We start from the raw sequence: 21635 nt of genomic DNA, 5'->3' as shown, positions 1-21635 counted from the left end.
CATAATCACAAGACAAGGATAATGACAAATCCAAACTCATATGGAATGAACTCAATCTTAATTTCTTGCCACCTGGCAGCACAAGGGTCTGCCATTGCTTCCAAGTTGTTATGCAACCAATTGAGAACTCTCAGAACTAATATGCAAAGCCAACTTTAACTAGAATGGGCACAGAAATAGAAATATGTCAACACGATAGGTTATAAACCTCACGTCGTGTGCTAGTGTCAAACTACATGATTTTTTTTCTTGATTAGATCTTGAAATCCTTTCAGGATCTTTAAGACTCCCGCTGTCCTCTTGACATATAAGACTCTCTTGCCAAATATTCAAGAGATAGTGCAGATTCTATATCAAGACAAGCACTTCACACAATTGGCCTTAGTTGGTTTTTGTTTTATCGAAAACATCACAACTTACCAATTTCAAATGTACAAGAGTAGAAAACATTTTACTCTTACATTTGACAAGTGTTATAAACATTCTTTAAGATGGTCACTCAAATTACAATCTTGGAGTATGACTCTAAGACTTGTTTTGGAACGAAGTATGACTCATCTTCTTGATTTAACCATTTCAACAATTCATGACTCCTCTTCTTAGCCATAAGAATGCACTAATATGTCCTTATAAGACTATTTGTGATATGGTTCTTTAATCATTAAGATGATCACAAAACATGATACTAAAGTACTCTCCCATCTTTTCAGATTTGAGAAACTTTTATCTTTCTGCGTAATTTGATTCTTCTCATTCGTTTTTCCATACATGAAACTTTTCCAATGTTTTAAAATTATACTTAAACTTGTAAGTATAACCATATTTACTAAACTTTAGTAAATCATGATGAATAGTTTTATCAATCTTTTATGGCCGGTGGACTTGACTAGTGCACAAGAATGTGTACTTGATCCCTTAGTCCTTCACTTGACTCACATATAAATGTGAACAACGAATTAGTCTTAATTTTCCAAAGGTGAAAATTCTCATTCAACATACTATACAACTTGTATGATTTCAAGTTTCTATCCAACTGAAAACTTGGGTGATGAGATTCTTTCCCTATTTGGTAAATTTAGACACTACCACAAATGAAAGAATCAAATTTAAATTTCCATTATTGCTATCAATGGAATCATATAGGCAACAATTTTCCACAAATGCCATTGTAAGGATACTTAGAATAAATAAAATAAAAATTTTCCTTTTATTTTAAAATTTTAAGGAAAAACTTATCCTTACAGTGCAAAAGCATATGAAAAACTTGTTGTTATGTATTTCTAAGCAATATATCATAACTCCTAAGCAATAGTTCAAAATTCTGATCACCGAACCATGCGATCGAAATCCATCTTCGTGATCAGAATCAACATATACTTCCTTTAAGTTTCTGATGGGTTTTAGGCATAAGAACAATTCTATGTGCTCATACAAACCCTAATGCTTGGATCTAGGTTTCTCTATTGTACATGCTTTGAATCCAAGACTAACAAACTTAGATCTAACATATTATAAACCGAATTAGGGTTTAGGGAATTACCTTTGATTGTTATATAGCAATAACAATCAATTCCTTGCTTAGATTGGCTTCAAAAGCTTAGTGCCTCAAGTGCTGCACCTCTAATGGAGTCACAAACACCTTATGCAACTTGGATGAAGAGGAGAAGAAGAGAGGCTGCCCAAGAACGACTAGAAACCCTAGAGAATCAGTTGTCCACGTTTTTGGGGCCTAAGGGGTCCTTTATATACTTGTGTGGGCTGCTAGGGTTTCAGTCAAAACCCTAATGGACAGCTTAAACTCTAAGCAGCCCATGGCACCTTCTGGATAAGGCCATGGACGAAAATATGATGGGCTTCCATCATAATTTCGTTCACCCCTTACTCCTTTAGCATTCCTTAGCCCAATAACTCAATTATCTAATAATTGCAGTCCAGTCCCCTGAATTTAATTAATCTCTTTTAGCCACAAAATTATCAATTAATTCTTGACTAATATTAATTAAACAATATGATTTCTCCTTTAATATATTATTCTCATAATATATTAATAAATCATATTTAAACCTCTCTCTCCTTAATTCATCCTACATATTGCTATGGTGAAGGCAACCCAAAAGGACCATGCTCATAATCGGGTCAAGTACATACCAAAACAGTTATGGACTTAGACACTAATCCAACAGTCTCCCACTTGGATAAGTCTAATAACTATTTTCCGTATGACTTTAGAACCTGATCCGCAATCATAGCTTTCAAAAGCCGATGTCAACTCTGATCTTATTAGATAGCGTGTCCTCTAGATAAGGGATTATATATTCCTCCATTCTCAAGATATCGTATAGACATAAGACATGAATTTCAATCATTCTCTCTATACTGTTTCCCGACTTCCGATTTATGACGACTGACAACAGACTATAATTGAACACATCAACTTAGTCCCGGCTTGGCCAAGCGCTTAGGTATCATCACTAAATCATCGAGAGGCCCATAGATATCGCTTTTATCCTACTTTGGGTAAAAGGAATGGATAAACTTCGATTCAAATGCTCGCTTGCACTTATTGATCGAATCACACACAACAATAACTTTTATAACACCAAGTTACTGGTGCGTTTACTTATTATCAATGTGCAACCGACCAACAATTAACAACTCACATGTCTCGGTTTCAAGAATATATAATATTATCGTCTCACTAATCACTCGTGATAAAACCATGAAGTGATCCAAGTGAGCGTGGGTTTAATCCAATACTCTAATCTTATCAAAGCACTCATGAACTCTGCAGCAAACTTGTGCTATGTCTAAACCTTTCAGACAATCTACAGACTCTTCATGACAGTCTTCCTTCATACTTACTTCCAACGTATGACCGACTGTGGATGTTTGAATAACCTAGTTATTCTGGAAGTCAAAACATGCAAACTGAAACATAATAATAATACTTAATCCTATATGGCCCCAAACTTGTGAGAGTAAATAAAACACTTATATTTATCCACCATATTGATCACTCATTATTTATCATTTAATATTTCGGATAATCAACTCATTACTTGAATTATAACAACAATTGTCTCATGCCCTAAACATGCACACATTGTTTCCGATGGTCCATGCTTTGTGAAATAGATCATCTGAAAACTTTTCCAATGATGCTCATTTCACAATTCCTTAATCCAAACTGTTAGTGTAAGAACACAAGGTTCTTGCCACTACTAGAATATGCCAGATTCTAACATTTTACGCAACGATCCTTTCGCAAAGTCATAGCACAAAAGTCACCAAGACTTGGCCAATGAAATTACAAAGTATTCTATCGGAAATTGTTACAAGACAATTCTATAGACGTGAAGTCTCACATTCAAAGTACATTCCTTTAAACATCCTTCTTGCATAAAAGTTTCTAATCTAGACATAGATTCTTAATATCCAACTCCCAATATGGAAACATTTCCTCATTTGCCATATGACAACTTATTCTTAATAGAATCTTATCTATTCATAATAATGTCGATATGGTCCATCCAATCCCATACTTCCAACTACTTGCAAGCGACCAATCCTCAGTGAACTTTGGATCGTCCTTTGATAGTTGTTTAATTATTTTAGTCAAAACCAATTCTAGTCCTTTTCCCCTCTTAATGCGCTAAGCTTTAGATTTTGAAACGAAGTATAATATTCTCTCCCTTATAGAATTTGCAATCGATCATATACCCGAAGCGTATGGGACACGATGTATAATGTCTTACATAAAGATATGATACTTTACCAATCTTTTGCCATAATATTTTATGTGTCATGTTCTCACAATTCGAACTATGAAGAGGGATGCCGTAATCATAATCGAATTTTAAGAACACACAATGTATCCTTTGACTGAAAATATTAAAATTTCTCAATCTAAGCTTTAGATTTTGAAACGAAGTATAATATTCTCTCCCTTAATTATATCAAAACAACTTTTCAACCCATGCAACTTTGCAAATTGAATCTTTGTTTTTCTATAATTAATATTGCTAACTTGCAATACTCGCCATAATAATCATACAATCATAACACTTATGCTCCCACTATCATGATGATTATTATCATATAAGCATAACACTTATGCTCCCACTAGCTTTGACATGGATTCAGAAAACAAATGAACTTCCAGAAAAACAATGCCTATTGAATTTCTGAAATTCATATTTTTAATACCAGATGCTTCGATAAACCTTTATCTAAGCTTCTTAAACTTATACACCTTTGCCTTAGATAGCTCATATGTGTGCTTAAACAATTTAGAACTTATGTTACTAAGTTCCAAATGTTCAAACTAATTGCCAAATCTCACAATTCGAACTATGGAAAGGGATGCCGTAATCATAATCGAATTTGAGAATACAATTTTTTTCATAATTGCTATCTTCTTAAAATCTCTCTTAGTGAAAGCATTTCCTCACAGTCGTTTTCATGAAGGAGGAAATCTTATGACACTTAGATTTTATGGTGTATGAGTTCCTATCCATGTGAATTTGCCAAAACCAAGGTTTGTGACAAATCCAAACTCATATGGACTGAACTTTCTTAATCTTGATTTCTTGCCCTATGGTAACACAAGTGCCCACCATGTCTTCCAAGTAGTTTAGTAACTTGTCCTTACATATCAATGTACTTTCCATCGACTAAGGCTCTAGTATGCATTCAAATGAGAACTCATAGAACTCACAATTAACTCAATTGGTATGGCACAGAAACAAAATAATGTCAGCACGATAGGTTGTAAACCTCAAGTCGTGTGCTAGTGATGATCGATAAGGTTTATTCTTGATTTGTTCTTGAAACTTTTCAAGACCATTAAGACTCCCACTGGCTCCTTGACATATAAGATTCTCTTGTCAAGAACCATTTCTTGACAAACCAAATATTCAGGAGTTAGTGTAGTTTTTATCAAGAAAAAACACTTCACATATTGGTCCTAGTTGGTCTTTGTCTTATCCAAGACAACACAACTTACCAATTTCAAATGTGCAAGAATAAGAAAACTTTTCCAAATTTCACATTTGATGAGTGTTACAAACCTACTTAAAACTCGTCACAATCTTGACTCTAAGACTTGATATTGGAACGAAGCATGATTGACTTATTGATTTTAACCATTTCTACAATTCTCGATTCCTCTTCTTAGACATGCAATTGCACTAAGACTCACTTAGAGAATCAATTGAGACATGGTTCTTAATCATTAAAACTTATCATAAAACACAATAAAAGTTACTCTCCCTTCTTCTTAGAATAGAGAAACTTTTATCTTTCTGCCTACTTGATTCTTCTTTATTCGTTCTACTATTCATTGAAATTCTTTCAATCAACTTAGAATTACACTTAATCTTATAAGTATAATCATATTTAATAAACTTTAGTAAATCATGACGAATATCTTTGTCACTCTTGTGGTGGACTTGATCAACGCACAACCTAGTGTACTTGATCTCCTAGTCCTTCAATTGACACTTTGTCAAAGAATTAGCCTAAATTTCCCAAATGTGAAAGTTTTTCATTCATCATACAATACACATTGCATGATTCCAAGTTTCTGTCCAATTGAAACATGGGCGATGAGAAACTCTCCCTATTTGGTAAACTTTTGACATATCTACAAATAACATAATTAAGAATCAAATCCATTTTGCTAATAATAGAATTACACAAACATCAATTTTTCATATATTTCATTGCAAGGATAAACAAATAAGATAAAAACCAAAATTTATTTTATTCATAAAAAAGCAGCGGAAAACATGTCCTTACAATGCAAAATTCAAATGAAAAACTATGTAATCATATACTCCTAACAAATCTATCATAACTTCCTAAGCTCAAAATCTGATTTTCGAATTCATGCGATCGAAATCCATTTCTTCGTGATCAGACTCATCTTGCTCTTCCATCAAACTTCCTCTATTTTCTCTAATCCTACAAAACATGCAAATGTAATCTTATCACATTATGAATAAAGAATAGGAATTTAAATGGAGTTAGATAGTGGATTTATACCTGAAGTAGAGCCATACTTATCGACTCTCCTATCTCTTAGATTCTTCAGGTCCTTCGGGCAGCTTCGTATCCATTGCACCTTCCCTTGGCAGCAGGAATAGGTGGTGTCCATGGAAGCATGGTTGGTTGAGTTATCAGACAAATATGCTCCATTACTTCGCCAAATCATTTCCGATTCAGCAGCAATAAGCATGTAAGTCAAGTCAATGAGGGTTGCGTCAAGTTTCAGCATATAATACTCTCTTATGAACTTATCATATGATTCAGGGAGTGACTGAAGAACCCAATCCACAGCCAACTTATTTGAGATAGACGCACCCAACATAATCAACCTATCAATGTGTGATTTCATCTCTAGGATGTGAGCACACACGGGTTTACCATCTTGATGTTCCATTGCCAATAGGGATTCGGTGATCTTGAACCTTTCAAATATTCGATCTTGAGGGTTAGGGAGAACAACGGGAGGAGGAGGAGGAAGTGAAATCAAGCTAGTCCACAGTGATCCTTCACTTTGAATCAAGCTTTCACTTTCATTAGGAACACTTTTTCCTTGGGATTCGGGAATACCACGGTTAGAGTCAGACATCTACAAAACGGGAGAAAATTCAAGTTAAGTTGATTGAGTCCTTAATAAAACACCCAAATGAGTTATTAAGGCTAGGATCCAACACAATATTCTACAACCTAGAAAAGGGATGTCGTAATCTAGTTGCAAGATATTTGAAGGTAGGTAAATGACGATTTACCAATTTCCACGATGAAAAACGAAAAGGAAGATTAAGTTTTAAATGAATTGAAACTCCTAGATCTTTTGGGATTCATTGAACTTTTCAATGGCATGTTTAATCTCGATTATGCCCTACAATTTGTGACTGGGATGCCGAGGATCACAAATAAGGTGTGAATAACCATACGAATCACATGGTGCGCCCAATGCTACTATCACCTAATTAATGTGCCGGTTAGCCACACACGCTCCATTGATCTATGATAAGCATCGAGCCACCCTTCGCCACCAATGTCATCCCCAAATTAGTGTGCCGGTTAACCACACACGCTCCACTAACGTTTGACAAGGGTACGAAGTGTAATTCTATGGATTAGCATACAATTTCACATTTTCCCTAAAATAACTATGATTTGGGAATTTGAAAAAGCATTTAGTTACTTTGTACTTCATTATACTTATAATGGAAGGTTTCTGTCCTATCCTACCCGTTCGGCTAACGACCCTCCACTAGTCAAGAGTGCGATGGGTAAGAGTGGATACCCATTCAATCGCCATTTTATAGGCAATTTCCTTAAACACCCCTTATAGACCAGCTTCGTGAATGAGGCCTACTAACGGTAAGACTGACTGATTACTCATACATATATAATATTAGACTTTTAATGTTATATATAGTATAAGGTGTATTTTACATTTTTAAAATACCAGGTGGTTTAATTTAGTAAAATTATACCTTTAATTTAATTAAATGTAAACCAAAACTTTATGGGTTTATTAAATCACTTTTAATTATACACTTTAATTAATTAATAAAACCATAAGGGTGTGATTTGAACTTTTCAAATTACTAGGGTTTTAGAATTTAACATTTCAAAATTAAACTTTTAATCAAATTTTAAATTCCAAAACTTGAGGGCAAGTTTTGAAACATTTCAAAACATTAGGGATCAAATAACAAATAATTCAAATTAAACAATTAATTTCACAATTATCTATATTTGACCTAATCTTATTTTAGTCACTAGATAATTACCAAATAATTTGAAATAATCCATATTTATCATATAAACAACCAATATTTAAAAGATTTGAAATTATCTATTGTTTTGGCAAGGATAATCATTAATTTAAAATAAAAATTGGATTTTAACTTCAAAAAATGAATTAAGCATCAAATCCAAGTCAAAACAGCAGCTAAATCCCGAAATTCCCTCTGTCTGACCCCTAGACTCGCCGAGTCAGACAGACTCGCCGAGTTCATCCACTGACTCGCCGAGTCAGGTCGGGCAGAGGCCAAAAATCGTTTTTTCAGTAAATAATTCAACATAGCATCACATACAACTGAAACCAATCAAGGCTCTGATACCACTGATGGGTTTTAGGCATAAGAACAATTCTATGTGCTCATACAAACCCTAATGCTTGGATCTAGGTTTCTCTATTGTACATGCTTTGAATCCAAGACTAACAAACTTAGATCTAACATATTATAAACTGAATTAGGGTTTAGGGAATTACCTTTGATTGTTATATAGCAATAACAATCAATTCCTTGCTTAGATTGGCTTCAAAAGCTTAGTGCCTCAAGTGCTGCACCTCTAATGGAGTCACAAACACCTTATGCAACTTGGATGAAGAGGAGAAGAAGAGAGGCTGCCCAAGAACGACTAGAAACCCTAGAGAATCAGTTGTCCACGTTTTTGGGGCCTAAGGGGTCCTTTATATACTTGTGTGGGCTGCTAGGGTTTCAGTCAAAACCCTAATGGACAGCTTAAACTCTAAGCAGCCCATGGAACCTTCTGGATAAGGCCATGGACGGAAATATGATGGGCTTCCATCATAATTTCGTTCACCCCTTACTCCTTTAGCATTCCTTAGCCCAATAACTCAATTATCCAATAATTGCAGTCCAATCCCTTGAATTTAATTAATCTCTTTTAGTCACAAAATTATCAATTAATTCTTGACTAATATTAATTAAACAATATGATTTCTCCTTTAATATATTATTCTCATAATATATTAATAAATCATATTTAAACCTCTCTCTCCTTAATTCATCCTACATGTTGCTATGGTGAAGGCAACCCAAAAGGACCATGCTCATAATCGGGTCAAGTACATACCAAAACAGTTATGGACTTAGACACTAATCCAACAGTTTCTTCACTTTTCTTTGAATCTTAAAACATCAACATGTGACCTAGTCACATCATGTAATAATGACTTTACCTGAAGTACAGTCAAACTTATTGACTGTACCAACCTTATGATCTTTCAGGTAAATTTGGCAGCTTCGCAACCAATGCCCCTTCCTTTTGGCAATAGCAACATATGGACTCTTCGGAAATGGTACATAGGACAATCTCTGACTTAGCCTTTCTCTTTATCATTTGGTCAACCGAGTTGACTATGGCCAATCCCTTTCCATTGGCAAGAGAAAGCTTCCTGGATTTCCAATGTCGCCAATTTGTCAATGCCCATGGTAGTTTGGGAAGTTGATCTACTAATCAAATTTGCTTTACCAGAGCTCCAGATCATTTCTGATTCAACAACACCAAGCAAATAGATAAGATCATTAAGGGTCATGCCATAGTCTTTTACATAGTAGTCCCAAAGGACACTCACTATGTGACTTAGAAAGTGATTGAACAATCCACTTTCTCATGACTTTGACACCCAACTCTCCTGGCTTGTCAATATGTGACTTCATCTCCAAGATGTGATCACACATAGACCTTGCTTGCCAATAGGGCTTGAGTGACCTTGAACTTGTGTGTTAGGGAGAATAATTGGAGTATGTGGAGGAAGTGAAGTTCCAAGAGATTTGGGAAGATCATAGATGTTTGAACTAGACATCTTTTGGGAGATATTCAAGATAGTTGATCTAAAGTCCTTAATATAACACCCAATATGAAATATTAAGGCTAGGACCCAACACAATACTTTTATAACTTGGAAGAGGGATGTCGTAATCCAAGCTATAAAATATTTGAAGGTAGGCGAATGACGATTCACCAGTTTCCATCATGAAAAACGAAATAATTTAATTAGGTTTTACTTGGATTTGAAACTCCTAAATCTTTTGAGATTCATTGAACTGTTCAATGGCATGTTTCAATCTCGATTGTGCCCTCTCAAATTTTTGGGACCGAGATGCCGAGGATCACAAAACAAGGTGTGGATAACCATGCAAATATACTTGGTACCCTTAATATTTACCCCTCAATCGATGTGTCGGTTAACCACACGCGCTCCACCGATACTATGATAAACATTAAGTTACCCTTTTCCTACCTTGTTAAATCCAGCTAGTGTGCCGGTTACCCATACGCGCTCCACTAACGACTTCATCAAAGTGCAAAGTGTAATTTCATGGGTTACCACCAAATTCACATTTTCCTAAGTAACTAAGATTGGGAATTTATAAAATTTAAGTTACTTAGTATTTATAATTAATACTTTTAATGAAGGGAGAATTCTAGTCCTTGTCCTACCTGTGCGGCTAACGACCCTCCAATAGTCAAGGAAGCGGTGGGTGAGAGTGGTTACCCATTAAACTACCATTTTATAGGCAGTAACCTTATTCCCCCCTTATAGACCGGTTTCGTGAATGAGGCTTGCTAACGGTAAGACTGACTTGTTCTTATACATACATACATATATATATATATATATATATATATATATATATATGTATGTATGTATATATATATATATATATATATATATATATATTATTAACTTATAATACTATAAAGTATAAGGGTTGAATTTTAACTTTTAAAATTCTAAGGGCTTAACTTGGAATTAAAGTATTCATAAGGGAAAAATTTACAAATTCCAAAACTTGAGGGCATGTTTTGATACTATTCAAAACTATTCAATTCCATAACTTATGTGTTTAAAGTAGTTTTAATTCTAAAATCTCTTCAAGTTCCATAACTTGAGGACAAGTTATGGAAGACTTTAAACTATTAAAAGAATATGACTTTTCTTTATTCATAACCTATGGAAATATTTATGAGTTTTATGAATCTCAAAAGTGACTTTTCATATAACTTGAGGACAAGTTACAAAAACACATTTTGGAACCAACTCTTAGATTAATTTGAATTGAAAACAACAATTTCACATAACTTTTCTATTAATCTAAGCAGCTCATAAGAACAAGATAATTCAATCAAACTTTTTTCATGTAATTAGCCTAACCATTAAACTAATACAAAACATGAATCTATTGACAATTATATTTGAAATTAGATTAGCATGAACATTACCACATCAAAAATAGGTTTATAAGTTGAAAAACAGCTTAGGGTAATGTTCCTAGTCCAATTCTAGCCAACACAGTCGAAGATATGCTGCCTGGGCGTCCAACTCGTCGAGTGCATGAACCAACTCGGCGAGTTGGATGAGTTTATCCTTGGACTCATCGAGTCCCTTCATGGACTCGGCGAGTCTGTTGAGCAAACAGCAACAAACTTCGATTTTTCAGCCAATTTTGCAAGTATAACAAGAAAACAAGCCTAGGCTTTGATACCACTATAGGGTTTTGAGCATTCTAACACTCCTAAGTGTACATGAAACCCTAAATACCTTGGATCTATGTTTTCTCTATTATACATGCGAATATGAATATTCCGAGGTATTACCCTAACTAGCATATAATCATAAGTACTAGTATAACAAAACTAGATAGAATACATACCTTTTTGATGTAGCTTGATTCCATGGAGCTCAATAGCTTAGTGACTCAAGTGTGAAACCTCAAATGGTTCACACAACACCAAATACACTTAGAATAACTTGGGAGAAATGAGACACTTCATGAAATCGGCTAGCCCTCACCATTCCTTCATAGTGGCCAATTTTTAGGAAAAATAAGATGCTTATATAGTGTGTCACAATTATGGTTACACCATGTAAACCCTAATTGTCATGGCCTTTTCATTTCCATGATCCATGGGTACAAAAAACACCATGGAGAATCCAATGGGTTTTAGCCCAACTTGATAATCCATGGAGTATTAGCCCACTATACAAGTATGGATGATTTACACAATCAACCCATATATTTAATTAGTCTCCTTTTGATCACTTAATTAATTCTTGATAAATACTAATTAAATATTTTTATTAATATATTAGAACTTATAATATATTAGTAAACCTTAAGTGTTATTTCTCTCATTTTAGTCTATCCAAATGCATGATGTCATGCAACCCAAATGGACCATGCCAATCGGGCCAAGTACATACCGAATATAGTTATGGACTTAGACACTAATCCAACATTATCATGATTCTATGCATTCGGATCCTAACGAATAACTTTCAGAAGAGATGATTTTTGATGATGACGGTGCCTTCGTTGCTGATACTTTTGCACTACCGTCTGTTCGCTTTCCCTTCAAACCATCTACCTCAAAATCACGATTTCATTTCGGACTCTCTTCATGTTATTGCTGCAACTGACTCCACTCTGAAACCCCAAGATGATGCTACCACAAAGCCTGCTCCTTCCGAAACTCAAGAAAATCCAGAACTCAACGAAGCCAAGCCTCAAGATTCTACTTCGGACACAGGATTTTCGGCTGGAACCTATATTTATCCATTTGCTCTCCTAGATATTCAAACAAATGTTTCGGACACTATGAAAAATGTTGATGCTTTGGAAACATTTGTGGCCAGACTAAACTCAAAGATTGATGATAAAGTATCCGGACTAGATTCCAAGCTTGATGCAATTCTCCAAGCCCTGTCCGAAACCCACAAATTCGGACCAACAATGGAGGAACGAGAAGCTTAGTTGGATCAAATCATTTCCTTAAGGCTCAAGCACACAATCGAGGAAGTAGAGAAGAAATACGATGAAAGTGTTGATCACTACCTTGACACTATCACCACCATGCTCAAAGTTCATGACAATATGCTCAATGCATCTAATGAGCTCATCAAGCAGACACACATCCGTCATGCATGAAAAGCAAATCCAACGTTTGGAGAAGGAGATTCGGAAGAAGGATGAAAAGAACTTAATCATTCAACAAGTGCTTATCAAACTCCTCAGATCAACATGGAACATTGTTGATGTTCCGAATACCAAATTCGATGAAATGCTGTCGATCCTCAGCAAACTATTTAATTATCTCAAAGCTCAACCTCCCGTACCTGAAGCTTATGATACTCTCACTCTTCAAATCAACACCAGTTTTCAGAAAGTTTTTGACCGCTTCTCGGAACTTCAAGAATCCTCTTCACTTGCACCGTTAACAGGGTTCTCCGCTGCAAGATGAGGAAAAGGCCCAAGCTGGAGAAATCAACCTTGGAAGCCCATCTCGGAATTCCAGCTTCGATGATGAAGATAGTGATGGAAGAGGATTTGTATGTGAGGAACGGAGTAGTAGGACTTCCAGCTCCACGGAAATATCCTGCTAAGGTGTTGAAAGAAGAAGAAAGGAGGATCTGGTCAGCAGTCAATTAGCCATCCACTATGGATGATGTTTTGAAAAGAAGTATAGAAGAGGCTAAAGCAAAAAGCAAATTAACTATTGATGCATTCCGAGTTACTACATCAATGCTGCCTCTAGCCTCTCCTCCCAAGATAACTCCAATTGATGAGGGTTCTCCACTTCGGAATCCCGATGACATTCCAGAAGATCCTTTACCCTCCTCTCCTCCAAAGTTCTCAATTGATGAAAACATGCAACATATCCTTTCTGTACTCAGCAAGAAGCAAGACAAGGGTAAGAAGCCCATCTCTAAAGCTCAACAAATTCACCACTCCACATTCCCTCCAAGCCAAAAATCAGGCTTGTCCCAGGATGAAATCGATCGGGCACTTGAGAAAAGTATTCAGATTCAAGCCTTGAAAGACAACCCTAATCCGATGCTTGGGCTCTCACCTCTCTGTTGTGAAGGGATTATCCATGATCTGGATATAGTACCATTTATGTACTATGGCATCCCCAATAATGATTCGGACCAACTTGATCTGCCACTATCTCCTTACAACAAATATTACACCAAGTTCGCTCCCTTGCATCCGAATGACGATCCCCAACTGATCATCTGAACTGAGCGTGAACGACTAAAGACCTTCTATACGAAGAATGCCCTTCCTTAAAAGGAAGTATGGTCGAGAAAGAGAATCACCAAAATCTCATGGTGTGCAAGGAAGGTTCTAACAAAGTTTGAACTAAACTGTGTGTTGTTTCGCTACGATATCCTCTAGAACAAACCAACCCCATAAACCATCACTGTTGCTGATTTTCCTGCAGTAAGTCCAAACGACATCCTAACCATTGCTGCTCATTTCCGAAATCTTCAAGATAATGATCTCAGCATGAGAGGCTATCATGTTGCCTTAAGTTTTCTTAAGGATTATGTGGCGGAATTTTTCCGATGCAACTATGAATTGGCGTACCTGTTCGGAACCGAAAAATACTTAGCCAAAATTGACTTTGTTCTGCCAGAAGCTTTATTTGCTGGCTGAAGGACCCATCGATGAACCGGTACTAGGGTATGTTTATACGCTACGAAAGACAAACAAAAAGGACTTCTTTCGAGTCCTCGATAATCACATAGTTCCAACAAAAGTCCTTCAAAAATTCATCAGTCCTGCATCCCAGTCAGAAGCTCCAAAACATATCAAGGCAAAGTTTCTGAGTCAGCTACAATGGTACATTAATTTCAGAGAATGGTTGTATTGAGCATATGTCTTTATCAAAGAAGAAGTAAACTGAGCTAATCTGATTGCTACGTTCACTTAGGGGGATATTGTTAGTACCTGAAAGTGAACCTCTAGCAATCACCCAACATGTTCCGAGACCAGTCTTAGTTCCGAAGTGAAAGGTGTTCCAGAGTAGATAGAGAAGAAGATTTGGTTTCAGGAGTAAACACTCATGCTACGAAGTGAACGTAGTCCGAAATGGTGAAGATGTTCCGAAATCAGTTTGTCCATCTACATTAATTACTTTTGTCATTTTTTTTATGTAACGTATCATAGAACATAGTATCCTTTGTTAACTTAGATACTCAGAGTGTCAGGAGTAACTCTATTATCCGGTTCTATGTATGCTTTTAGGTTAGTACGATGTAACACATTCTCCTATTTAAGGAGCATTCAATGACAAAACATAATGACGGATTGCTTCACGAAAGATAGATATTCGTACATTTATTTCACTTGCATCTTTCTTTCAAATTATAACTTTCAAATATTCTTCTCATTCATCTTCTTTACTTTGATCATTAACTTCTTACTTTGAATGCTTTATTGAATCATTAACTTCAAGTCTTGACTGGTCACACCAGACTTGACTGGAACATTCGTCTAGTAGTATACATTGATCTTAAGCATTAACTCAAGGCTTGAGTTTTCAAGCCTTGTCCCTGCGCAATCAGATCCTTGTTCTCTCAAGATTGTCTTGTGACATCCCCAAAATCACGGCCAGAAAAGACCGGTTTAATTTATGCTTTTAAAATGATTTCAGAGTAATCCTTTGATTAAAAGAGTTGCGGAATTTGTTCCCAAAACGAAATATGATAAAAATATGATTTACCAAAGCATTTCTTAAGGAAATGTATTTTTCATTATATTACAATACTCGAGATGTCATGTTCCGATAAACAGACCAAAAGCATAAACATTTCAATACAGACCTTACAACAGTTAAATATAATGACACGTCTATAATCCAAAAATAAGTTGACAAGTCATCCAATTTATGCTCTAGCGCCACTACCTGTAATACAAAGAAAACAGAGTGGGTTAGGCTTGGGAGCCTGTGAGCATATAAGGTTTTCAACCCACAATAAATAATTATATTTAATTCCACCAACCAACAATAACCCAATTACCCATTCCCGTTATTCTCACTTTACGTCCCTAAAACAACTAACACAAGGGACCCAGCCTTAGAATATTTCATCGGGGCGACAACACATGCATTCGGGGATTTCCCGACAATATATGTCAAATAAGGCAACCATGAGGGGGATGGAGTACAAAAAATGAACACCCAAGTTCATTAACACCTATAGGTGGCGAGCCTGCTAGCGTTCCACAGGAATGTCTAGAAAAGTCTGTGATCGTCATCTAAACTCCGCTAGATGACTGAATCAAAAACAACATCGGGGCCTCTCATCTGTTTATCACACATCAACTATCTACCCATGTTCTACCCAACATATTAGTAGATAAAAATATATATTTATATAGACAATTTAAAACCTGTATAGCATTCTCATTCAATACATATTCCAAACAACAGATGAGACACATACACATAACACGTATTTCATAGAGAAATAAATCATATCTATGAGATACAAGAAAGTGAATATACATTCACACATATAACAACAAAATATACACATAACACGTATTTCGTATAAAATACTTCATAATTATGCGTTAGAAGAAAGTGACTACACACTTACCTGATCAGAAGATGATCAGACGGCACTACGGCTTGTAGAAGTAGTATTCTTTGGTAGATCTGTAAGATCTTCACAAAAACCGGGCTACTCGCGGGTAGAGCTTCGGCTCGGGAATTTTACTTCTCGGGATATTCGGGGCTTCGGGACTTGCTTCGAGGCTCGAGATTAATACCGAGGCTTCGGGATATTTCTAGCACGTAAAACGGGGCGAAAATGTGAGAGAAAGAAAGAATGGAGCAAAAGATCTCGGCTGCCCTCGCATGCCTTTTATAGAGGCTGAGCCTCGCACGTACGCTGGGCGTAATGCTCAGCTACGCGACCAAAAACGTCACTGCTTACGTATGCGGGGCATTTAAGTCTGAGGCGGTTCATGCACCGGGGTACGTTGGGCGTAGTTCGGATCAGACCAATGACTCCTTCGGATATTATCTGAATTAAAGATTAAATAAATAAATATTAATTATTTAAAAACTTCAGAAATTCATATCTTCTTCATACGAACTACGTTTTTGACGTTCTTTATTTTCACGCGTAGGTGAGACTACGCTCTACAACTTTCGTTTAGACTCCGTCGGCTAGTTTTGATTTATTTTTATTATTTATTTTTAGTAGGTCGGGACAGGAAAACTCTTTTATAAATTCATAACTTCTTCATCCGACGTCAGTTTTCGCCTATCTTTTTATCGTTTCACTACTATCGATGAGATCTTCGATTCTCATTTAGATTGTTTCGTCTAAAAATCGCTCGGTCTCAAATCGAGTATTCGGGCTAAATACTTCTAAGTCGAAACTTAGAAAAATCATAACTTCCTTATACAAAGTCAGATTTGGGCGTTCTTTTTATGTACGCTCTCGGTTTAACAAACTTTATGACTTACGTTTAGATCACTAAGGCTAATTATCGCTCTAACATAAATTTCACTTTTTATGTCATTCAACGTTGCCGGTTCTGTCGCAAAACTTCGGCAGGTCATAACTTCTTCGTTATAACTCGGATTTCGGCATTCTTTATATCTTCGGAATCCTTGTTTCAACCACTACATATTCAAGCAAAGATATCGGGCTTATCTCACACTTTAATTTTGACGCTTATTTTATTCTTAATTCATTAAATTTTAATAATTATGAAAATATACACATAATTCACATAATACTCAAATATTTCATCATTAATACTTTAAAAAGAGTTACAAGGGTTAACCTAGACTATTACATCAACAATAATGCCTAGCCTGGAAACGCGGGCGTTACATGTCTTATGATGTTTGGGGTAGTTTTGTAGTTTCTGGTGACTAAAGGGTCCCCTTGTCACTGGTTAGTAGCAATACTACAAGTTGTTTCAAGTAGGATGACTTGATGTGGATCTTGTGTGATAAAGGTCACCTAAGCATGAGAGGTCCAATGCATAGATGGGATAAACATGCCAAGTTAAGCAACAGTTGTTTAGGATCTCATTATCTACAAGTTACATGTTGTATGCATTGGTAATCGCTACCTACCGAATTTGACTAAGTTAATGGGATAAATGTCACCTAACCTTTACTTGTTTCGTTACTTGTTTCCTAGACTTTAGTAAATTAATGTTTTAGAAACAATAAAATGTATAAATTTTTAAAGACATAATATTGAAAATACTAAATGAAACTTTGTTAAATTCTATAAATAACTGTTAATACTCTTACACCCTGGAAAATCTCTCTCTTATTGAGTTTCAAGAGATAGTAACATTTGATGGTTATAAGTTCTATGAATTGTATAATACCTTGAGGTTGTTCGTTAAGGGTAAATAGCAATTATATATACTTAAAGATTCCACACCTGAACAACCTCCGCAAACCAATCGGTCTAATCATGATACTTTCATGGAAGTATTATTGTGATGATATTGATGTGTCTCACATCATACTGGAGTAATTAACCTTGACTTGGCCTTGGATAATATGAAACATGTCAGATGTCTCATCAAGTGAAGTAGGCATTCAATCAGAATAGTAGACAATGCTTCAAGTCTGTTCAAGCATTAAATAATGGAAGTCTAAGAGACTTTATATTCAAAGAGAGTTATAGTTTAGTTAAGGGAAATACAACATAAACCCATAAATCAAGAAAGGACAAATGATTAGTGTTGTTTCTATTGTCGAAGAAACTGGACACTAAAAGAGGAATTGATCCTATAATCTCATCAAGCTGAAGAAGTCTGACTCTGATAAGACTTCAAATATCTATCAAATAGAACTATTTATTTTTCCATCATTCACATAAGTATGTTATACTTAATGTGACACTAATAATTGATAATTGGTGTTGATGATTGGGAAAAGTAATCAATTGATTACAAACGAATGGTATTTCGTGATGAAGATATAACAAGTGTTGTTATAGTCTTTATTTGAACAATAGATGTATTGTACCTATTTTATAGGAACATGTAACTATTGAAATTTATGAATAAATCTATATTTACTTATCTTTTTATGGATGTTCACATTCATGTTCTGAAACGATGTATTCTGTGTAAAAGAATATTTTCTCATAATGTTATTTATGAAGTAAATCTATAAGTTTTCACTAAAATGATAGTTCTAATCATAACACCTAAATAATCAAATGATATTTGATTAAAACTTATCTATTTCATAATCATCATGACTATATAAATAAGAAGCATGTATATATTGGATTAGGTGTCTACGCCCATAACTATAATTGGTATGTACTTGACTCGATAGTAGCATGGTCCATTTTGGGTTGCAATCACCAGAACAATTTGATAGGATGGATATTTGAGAAAGAGGTTATTTGTGACTTATTAATATATTATAAGTATAATATATTAATTGAGAAATCATATTATTTAATTAGTATTGATCAAGAATTAACTTAGTGATCAAACGAGACTAATTAAATTAACGGGTACTGATTAAGTAAACCAGTGACACTTATAGTTTGGGCTAATGATCCATGTTGATTATGTGGAATAAATCTTTTTGGAGTCCATGAAGATTTAGTCCAAAGGTCTTACCATATGGATTATTGGATTAAAGGCCCAAGGGAGTGGATTAGGGTTTACAAGTTGAAACTCTGTGAATTCCACATTATAAGTGTAACCCCTTAGCTCTAAAATCGGCACCCAAGAGTATTAACAAGAACCCTAGCTGATTTTGTGCCTCATAGCCTCTCTCTCAAAGTCCTCCATTTGTTCATGGTGTTTTGTGAACCATATGAGGCATGACACTTGAGGTGCTAAACTCTTGAAATGCCAAATTCTACATGTTACAACTAAGAGACATTCTTCTAACTAGTTTTTTAGGTTTCAAGTATCCACGTTGATGCTAGTTATAGGTTTCATGCTTTGAATAATTTTTGTTGCATGCATAACTAGAGAAAACTTAGATCCAAAGCATTAGGGTTATATATGATGGGTTTTGGTCATTAGACATCCTATGTGCTCATACAAACCCTAATGCTTGGATCTAGGTTTCTCTATTGTACATGCAAGTTATCCAAGGCTATAAACCCTAATTCTAGCATATGAGAATCAATATTAACATATAATTAGGTTTAAAATATTACCTTGATTGTTATGTAGCAATAACAATCCCAAATCTCCTTGAATTGACTTTGGAAGGCTTAGAGTCACAAGTGTCACTCCTCTAATGGCTCACAAACACCATAAGCAAGAGGATGAAGAGGAGAGAGGTTAGAGGCTGCCCAAAACGTGTTCTAACCCTAGAAAAGAAGTTCCCCACGTTTTTTAGCCTTAAGGGTTATATTTATAGTGAGGCTATTAGGGTTATCTAACAAGGAAACCCTAATTTGGTTGATTAAGCCCTAAGCAACCCATAGACTCCTTTAATCAAGCCCTTGGACGATTTCCTTATGGGCTTCCCATAAGAATTCGTCCACCTCTTGATTTAAGACAATCCATGGCCCAAATTGTAATTATCTTATAATTACAATTCCAGTCCCTTAAGTTTAATTAATCTCTTTTAGTCACAAAACTAATTACCAATTAATTATTGACTAATATTAATTAAACAATATGATTTCTCCTTTAATATATCATTCCCATAATATATTAATAAATCATATTTAATCCTTTCACTCCATAATTCATCCTATCAAGTTGCTTTGGTGAAGGCAATCTAAAAGGACCATGCACCATCGGGTCAAGTATATACCAAAATAGTTATGGACTTAGACACTAATCCAACAGTCTCCCACTTGGATAAGTCTAATAACTATTCTGCGTATGACTTCAGATCCTGATCTGCAATTGTAGCTTTCCAAAGCCGCTGTCAACTCTGATCCTATCAGATACGCGTGTCCTTAGATAAGGGATCATATATTCCTCCATTCTAGATATCATATGAGATATGATTTCAAATCATTCTCTTTGTACTATATCTCGATTCCCGATTTATGACGACTGACTAATTGAACAAATCAAATTAGCCCTAGCCCGGCCAAGCATTTACGTTTGTCATCACTAAATCATCGAGGGGCCCAAAGATATCGCTTTTATCCTACTTTGGATAAAAGGAACGGATAAACTTTGATACAATGCTCGCTTGCACTCACTCACCGAATCACACACAACAATATGTTTTATAACACCAAGTTACTAGTGCGTTTACATATTATCAATGTGCAACCGATTTGCAAGATACAACTCACACATCTCGGTTTCAAGAATATAAGATGTTATCGTCTCACCAATCACTCGTGATACAATTCATGGAGTGATCTAAGTGAGCGTGGGTTTAATCCAATGCTCAAATTCTCATTCATAAGCACTCATGAACGTTGCAACAAACATTTGCTTATGTCTAATGCTCTTTAGACAATCCACACACCAATGCACGACAGTCTTCATTCATATCTACTTCCAACATATGAACGACTGTGGATCGTTTGAATAATTCGATTATTCTTAATAAACTCAATTATTCTGGAAGTCAAAACATGCAAATGTAAAACACAAGAATAATACTAATCCCATATGGCCTCAAACCCTTAAGCATAAATAAAACACCTTTCATTTATCACCATATCGATTACTCATTATTTGTCGTTTCGGGTAATCAACTTCTTACTTGAATTATTACACTTGTCCCATGCTCCTAGCATGCACACAATGTTTACCTATGGTTCTTACTTTGCGAAATAGACCAAATTGAGCACATTCCCAATCATTCTCATTTCACAACTCCAAATCCTTTTTCCATAAGTGAAAGAATATCAAATTCTTGCTACTTATAAAATATGCTAGATTCTAACATTTTATGCAAGGATCCTTTCGTAATGTCACTGCACCAAAGTCACAAAGACTATTGCTAATGATATTACAAAGTCCTCTATCGGAGATTGTTACAAGACAATTCCATAGATGTGATGTCTGTAACATCCC

The sequence above is a fragment of the Lactuca serriola genome, chromosome 4, assembly GCF_051521515.1.
Source record: "Lactuca serriola cultivar US96UC23 chromosome 4, Lser_US96UC23_V15, whole genome shotgun sequence".
Classification (NCBI taxonomy): domain Eukaryota; kingdom Viridiplantae; phylum Streptophyta; class Magnoliopsida; order Asterales; family Asteraceae; genus Lactuca; species Lactuca serriola.
The sequence above is the reverse complement of the archived record's forward strand: the minus strand, read 5'-3'. Positions refer to the sequence as shown.